The sequence below is a fragment of the Mustela putorius genome, unplaced genomic scaffold (genome assembly GCF_011764305.1).
Source record: "Mustela putorius furo isolate JIRA1106 unplaced genomic scaffold, ASM1176430v1.1 tig00000382_pilon_pilon_pilon, whole genome shotgun sequence".
NCBI classification, from domain to species: Eukaryota; Metazoa; Chordata; class Mammalia; order Carnivora; family Mustelidae; genus Mustela; species Mustela putorius.
Genome location: NW_025421367.1, coordinates 6433448 through 6440737, shown reverse-complemented (window position 1 = coordinate 6440737; position 7290 = coordinate 6433448).

Below are 7290 nucleotides of genomic sequence, written 5' to 3'. Positions count from 1 at the left end.
GAGAGTCATTTAGTAAGGGTTGATGAATGGAATGATATTTGATAATAGCAGGTGAGTTTCTAAAAGGAGCTGCAAAAAATGCAGCCTGCTTCTCTCATGTGTACAAGGGACATGGGTGGGTAGAGCAAAAGCCTTGTTGCCCAGATAGTGAAAATCACTGAGGGATGGTCCACCCAAAGCTGTCCTCTCAGCGAGAAACAGAGATCTCCAACTGCCATCAGACTTAGAGCACAACCTTACTATTCCAGGGCATGAGTTCTCAGACCCCCCCTTTCCACTGTGTGCCCAGCTTGAGTTCACTAAATCCAGTGGTATTCTGTTCAAGAACATACGACAACAGACTTCAGACAGGACCTAAAAGAGTGAGAAGTTCGAGAACATTTTTGAGTAATCTAGTAAGCATAGTTTTGATCAGTTTTAATCTCAAAAACTTATGAGGAAAAGGAACCCAAAGGTTTTAGCCAGAATAGCTAAGACAGACATAAGTGAATCATCAGGAATTCTGTTTGTTTTTCAACAGCTTCATCAAGATACAGTTTACACTCTGTAACCCTGTGCAAGCATCACCACATCCAGGTTAACACTGTTTCCATGACCCCACTAAGTTCCCTGGTGCTCGTTTGCACCTAACCCCCTGCTCTAACCCCCAGGCTTCGGCAACCACTGCCCTGCTTTCTGTCTCTAGAAATTTGCTTTTTCTGGACGTCACCTATAAAAGGAATCATACAATATGTAGCGTTTTGCATCTGGCATAATATTTTTTTATGTATCAGTACTTCATTCCTTTTTATGAATACCATATGGTACTGGCCTACTTACCGGTTGACTGGCATTTGGGTTGTTTCCAATTTGGGGTTCTTAAGAAAAATGTTTCTATGAATATTTGCAGACATGTCTTCGTGTGGTTATGTCTCCATTTCTCTTGGATTTCTAAAGGTGGAATTGCGGGGTCATATGATATTTATTTTTTAACTTTTAAAGAAATGGCCAACTGTCCAAAATGGCTGGGCAACCTTACATCCTTGCTTACAGTGTGCACGGGTCCCAGTTTCTCTGCGTCCTCACCAAAACCCAACATGTCCATTTTGAGAGAGAGAGAATGCATATGTCAGGGAGAGGGGGAGAGAGAATCTTAAGCAGGCTCCACACCACTTGCAGAACCCAATGCGGGGCTCAGTGATGTGGGGCCCCACACAAGTCTGCATCCCAGACCTGGAGATCATGACCTGAGCTAAAATCAAGATAGGACACTCAACCGACTGACCACCTAGGTACCCCGACATGTCTGTCTTTTTAATGATAGCCATTTTAGCTGGGATCTTGAGGGGAATCTAGAGAAATCTTCAAGTAGCTTTAGTGGCATTTCCACACGGTTTGTATATCTACCTTGATGAAATGTCCATTCATATCTTTGCCTATTTTTACATGGGACTGTTTTTCTTTATAGTGAGTTGTAAGAGATCGCTATATATCCTGGAGGCAAAACCCTTATCAGATACATGACTTGCAATTATTTTCTCCCAGGCTGTGGGTTTGTTTGTTTTTAATCTTTTTGGTTCTTTTCCTTTTTTCATTCTTAGACTTTTTTTTTTTTTCAAAGCAGTTTAAAGTTGACAGTAAAATTGAGGGGAAGGTAACCTCTGTGTTTAAGTCACATATATTTCTTTTAAGTAACTAATCTCATCATTTTGCAAATCCTGGCTTATTTGCCTATAACCCAAATAAAATCATGAACTTGTCAAGTGGAAAAAAACAACAACAAAAAAAACTGAGGTAGGAAGGTACAGACATCCCCCATACTTTGCTCTGTACCCCCACCCAATCTGTCCCGACATTCATAGCCTCCCTATTATTTACACCCCCAACCACAGTCGTGGATATGTTACAACTAATAAACGTGCACTGAACCATCATAATCACCCAAGTACATACACTTTTGGTGTTATACATTCTTTGGATCTGGAAAAAAGAATGATGTTATGTACCCATCACTGTGGTATTATACAGATATTTTCACTGCCCTAAAAACTTTTGTGCTTCCCCTATTCATTCCTCCCCATACACCTAACCCTGATCTTCTTGGGAATCATAGTTTTGCCTTTCCCACAATGTCCTACAGCAGGAATACAGTTGGAATCATACTGTATGTAGCTTTTTCAGATGGGCTTCTTTCATTTAAGTGATATGCATTTAAGCTCCCTCCATGGCTTTTCATGGCTTGACAGTTCATTTCCTCTTGGTGCTGAATAATATTCCATTGTCTGGAGGTACAGTGGTTTATCCGCTCACCAACTGAAGGACACCTTGCTTGCTTTTGCATTTTGGCAATTATGAAAAAGCTGCTGTAAACATACCTGTGCTATAAACATCAGGTTTTGGGGTGGACATTATTTTTCATCTCCCTTGGATAAATACCAAGAATTGTAGTTGCTGGATCATGTAGTTGCTAAACATTGTTCAGTTTTGTAAGAAACTGCTAGGCTTCTTGCAACATGACTATGCCATTTGCATTCCTAACCAGCAGTGAATGAGAAATTTCTATTGCTCCACATCCATGCCAGCATTTGGTTTTGTCAATGTACTGGAGTTTAGGCATTCTGGTAGGTATGTGTGATGTTTTCATTACATTTCCCTAATAATGTGTGTTGTGGAGCACCTTTTCTTCTTCTTCTTTTTAAACAAGTTTATTTAAATAACAAGACACTTGAAGGGAAAATGATCTAGGAGTAATGTATTTTAGAGTGATTTATCCCTATTTAAAGACAGAGTGCCCTCCATGTAACTGCTACATACAAAAGAAGTTAGAACATTGTCCTTGGTTTTACAGTGATCAATGAAAAACATTAACATTTTCCAATCGAACGAGGTATATAAGGATTTTTATGTTGCTCTTTTATCGTTGAAGAGTGAGAACAAAGTAACTTACTGGAATATAAAGATAAGAACTGAATGAGCATGCCACTAACGGAGACGAGTATTTTCACAGAACCAGTATTTTCCCCCTCCTGTCTCCATTTGGTGTTGGCCTAAACATACCACTGGCCATTTAGTTACAAAAATGTAATATGCTTGTGCACATGCTGTTACTTTATGATAAAGGAATGAGGAAGGAAAAAAATGATGGAATAGAGAAAACTCTATATAGGGGCCAGGATGTGGTGGGACAAAACTGTAGTTTCCTAACTGAGAATGTCATCTCCTCTGGTGGAGCAGAGTTCTGCAGGAAGGTAGCAGGTTCCCTTCTCAGTGGACACCTCCCGTCTGCTGCTGGAACACATCAACTGTATGTTCATCCTCCATCTCTGACTGTGTGTCTGTTTCATTGAAGGGCTCAGGGAAGAGGAATCTGATCTGCCTCATTGACAAACCTTCTCAAAGGAGCAGCAGCCCAACTCACTTCAGAAATTAACAGGTTTCTGATTCTGTACGAGAAATGAGCACACAGCTGTTTTCAGCCACAGAAAACAATCCGAAAGATAAAAAATCCCTGGGCTTTTCATTGGCCATGGCAAGTGCCATAGTCTCCTCAGCAGCCGCTTCCCAGAGAAGAACCAGGTCCACACCCAGCGGGCACCTGAGCAGCACCAGAAACGGCAGGAGTCAGGAGCCAAAGCATCTTTTCATGTGCTTGTCATCTGTTCATCTTCCATGCGGAGACACCTGTGAAGGTTTTTGGCCCAGTTTTTAATGGGGTTGCTTTCTTTTTTTTCTTTCTTTCTTTCTTTCTTTCTTTCTTTCTTTCTTTCTTTCTTCTATTCATTTGAGAGAGAGAGAGAACATGAGCAGAGGGGAGGGGTAGAGGGAGAAGCAGACTTCCTGATGTGAGGTTTGATCCCAGGACCCCAAAATCATGACCTGAGCTGAAGGCAGACACTTACCTGACTGAGCCACTCAGGTGCCCTGGTTGTTTTTTTCCTGAGTTCTTGTATATTTTGGATGACCGTCCTTTATCACCTGTCTTTTGCAAATATTTTCTTCCAGTCTGTGGCTTATCTTCTCATTTGCTTGACATTATCTTTTGCAGGGCAGGAATTTTATTTTATTTTTTAAAAAGACTTCTTTATTTCACAGAGTGTATATGCAGGGGAGGGGAAGAGAAGAGGGGCAGAGGGAGAAACTTCAGTGGGCTCTGTGCTGAGCCCGACTCTGGGCTTGATCTCACCATCCTGAGATCATGACCTGAGACCTGAGCCGAAGCCAAGAGTCAGTTGCTCAAATGACTGTGCCACCAAGGTACCCCCAGAAATTTTTAGTTAAGTCCAGCTTATCAATTCATTCTTTCATGAATTGTGCCTTTTGGTATTGTAACTATGATGTAATTACTACGGACTATGTAGCTATTATGTAGTTACTATGATGTAGGAACTCATATAACAACTTAGATGTTGTCATTGCCATACCCAAGGTTATTTAGGTTTTCTATGTTATATTCTAGTCTTATTGTTTTGCACATTACATTTAGGTTTATAAGCCATTTTGAGGTAAATTTTGTAAAAGGTATAACATCTGTCTCCACTTTTTTTTTTTTTTTTTTGCATGTGGATGTCCACTTGTTCTACTGTCCTTTGTTATCTTTGCTCCATTGTAAAAATCAGTTGACTGTATTTATGTGCTTCTGCTTCTGAGCTTTGTGTCCTGTTCCATTGACCTGTATGTTTTTTTTTGCCACTACCACACTGTCTTGATTATTATAAGTCTTACTTACAGCTTACTCTATGTAAGTCTATGACTTATAACTTAATGTAAGTAAGGAAGTCTTCAAGTTGGATAGTGTCCGTCTTGCAACTTTGCTCTCTTATTATATTGTGTTAGCTATTCTGGGTCTTTTGCCTCTCTACATAAATTTAGAATCAGTTTATTGATATCCACAAACTAATTTTCTGAGATTTTTTCATATGGTAATTCCATTTTTAATTTTTTGAAGATCCTCCGTGCTATTATATATATATCTATAGTGGCTGCACTTACTTATATTCCCACCCACAATGTACACGGGTTCCTCTTCCTCCACATCCACACCAGCATTTGTTAACCTTTTTTTTTTTTTTTAATTTTCTCAGTGTTCCGAGATTCATTGTTTATGCACCACACCCAGTGCTCCATGCAATACGTGCCCTCCTTAATACCCACCACCAGGCTCATCCCATCACCGATCTCCCTCCCCTCCAAAACCCTCAGTTTGTTCCTCAGAGTCCACAGTCTCTCATGGTTTGTCTCCCACTCTGATTTCCTCCAACTCCATTTTGTGCTCCATCTCCCAATCTCCTCCATATTATTCCTTATGCTCTACAAGTAAGTGAAACCATATAATTGACTCTGTTTGACTTGTTTCACTCAGCATTTTCTGGGATTTTAGCTGGGATTGCATTGAGTCTATAGATCAATTTGGGAAGAACTGATATTTTGACAATGTTGAGTCTTCCTATCCATGAACGTGGAATATCTCTTCACTTATTTCTTTGATTTTGTTCAGAATTTTGTAGTTTTCCTCAGATATCTTGTACATACTTTGTTAGATTTATACCTGAGTATTTCATTTTGGGGGATGTTCATGTAAATATAGCATTGTGGGTTTAATTTCAAGTTCCTCTTATTCACTGATGGTATATAGACAGTATATAGGAAATAGGTATATAGGTGGTGTATAGATGGTTTATAGGAAAATGATTGGCTTGTGTATATTATCCTTATATCCTACAACATTTCTTTACTTGCTTATTAGTTTCAGGAGGCTTTTTCTCAATTTCTTTTGACATTCTACATACGATCATATCATCTGTCAACAAACACAGTTATGTGCCTTTTCAGACTGTGTATTTCTTTTTCTTGTCTTATTGCATGAGGTGGAACTTCCAGTATGATTTAAAAAGGAGTGGTGAGTGGGGAAAACCTAGACTTTGTAACTGATCTTAGTGATAAAGCTCTGAGTGAGTTTCTCACCATTGGGTATGATGTTAATTGTAGGGTTTTTTAATAGATAGTCTTTATCAATTTGAGAACGTTCCCCTCTATTCCTAGTTTATTTGGATGGGTGTTGGATTTTGTCAAGTTGTATTTTTGCATCTATTGATATTATCATATAAATTTTCGTTTTCAGCCTATTGATGTGATGGCTTACATTAATTGATTTTCAGATGCTTATCCAGCCTCCTGTTGCATAATTGGGTAAGTCCCACTTGGTCATAATTCTTTTTATACATTGTTGGATTTGATTTGTTTATGTTTTTTTGAGAATTTTTGCATCTAATATTCATGACAGATAATGATCTTTAGTTTTCTTTTAATGTCTTCGTCTGGCTTGGGTATTAGGGTAATGCTAGCCTTATAGAATGAGTTAGAAGTATCTGCATCTAATTTCCAAAAAAGACTGTAGAGAATGGACAGAATTTGTTTCTTAAATGTTTGGTAGAATTCACCAGTGAGCCCATGTAAACCTAGTGCTTTCTGTTTTGTAAGGATATTAACTCAATTTCTTTAATAGATACAGGACTATTCAGACAATTTGGCAATTTGCTTTGGCAAATTTGTCTTTCATGGAATTGATCCATTTCATCAAGATTATCAAATTTATGGACATAGAGTTGTTCATAGTATTACTTTATTATTCTTTTAATTTCCATAGGATTTGTAGTGATGTCTTCTTTCTTTTCTGATATTAGTAATCTGTATCTTTCCTCCCTCTTTCTCTCTTTTTGCAAATAGCCTGGTGGAGGTTTTTTTGGTATTGGTTGTTGTTGTTGTTTAATATTTTTTTTTTTTATTTGACAGAGAGAGAGAGAGAGAGAGGGAACACAAGCAGGGGGAGTGGGAGAGCGAGAAGCAGGCACCCCACAGAGCAGGGATCCTGATGTGGGGCTCGATCCCAGGACCTGGAGATCATGACCTGAATCGAAGGCATACACTTAATGACTGAGCCACCCAGGTGCCACAAAAGGCTTACTGATTTTATTGATTTTTCCAAAGAACCAACTTTTGGTTTCACTGATTTTCTGTACTGATTTTGTTTTTCAAATATATGGACTTCTACTCTAAATTTTATTATTTCTTTTCTCCTTCCACTTATATTGGATTGAATTTGCTCTTCTTTTTCTATTTTCTTAAGCTGGATATTAGGTAATTGATCTTTGGTATTTTTTCTAATATATGCATTCAATGGTATACATTTTCTTCTAAGAATTGCTTTCACTGCACCTCACAAATTTTGATTAACTTGTGTTTTCATTTTCATTTATCTCAAAGTATCTTTAAATTTTGCTTGAGATTTCTTCTTTGGCTAATGTGTTATTTAGA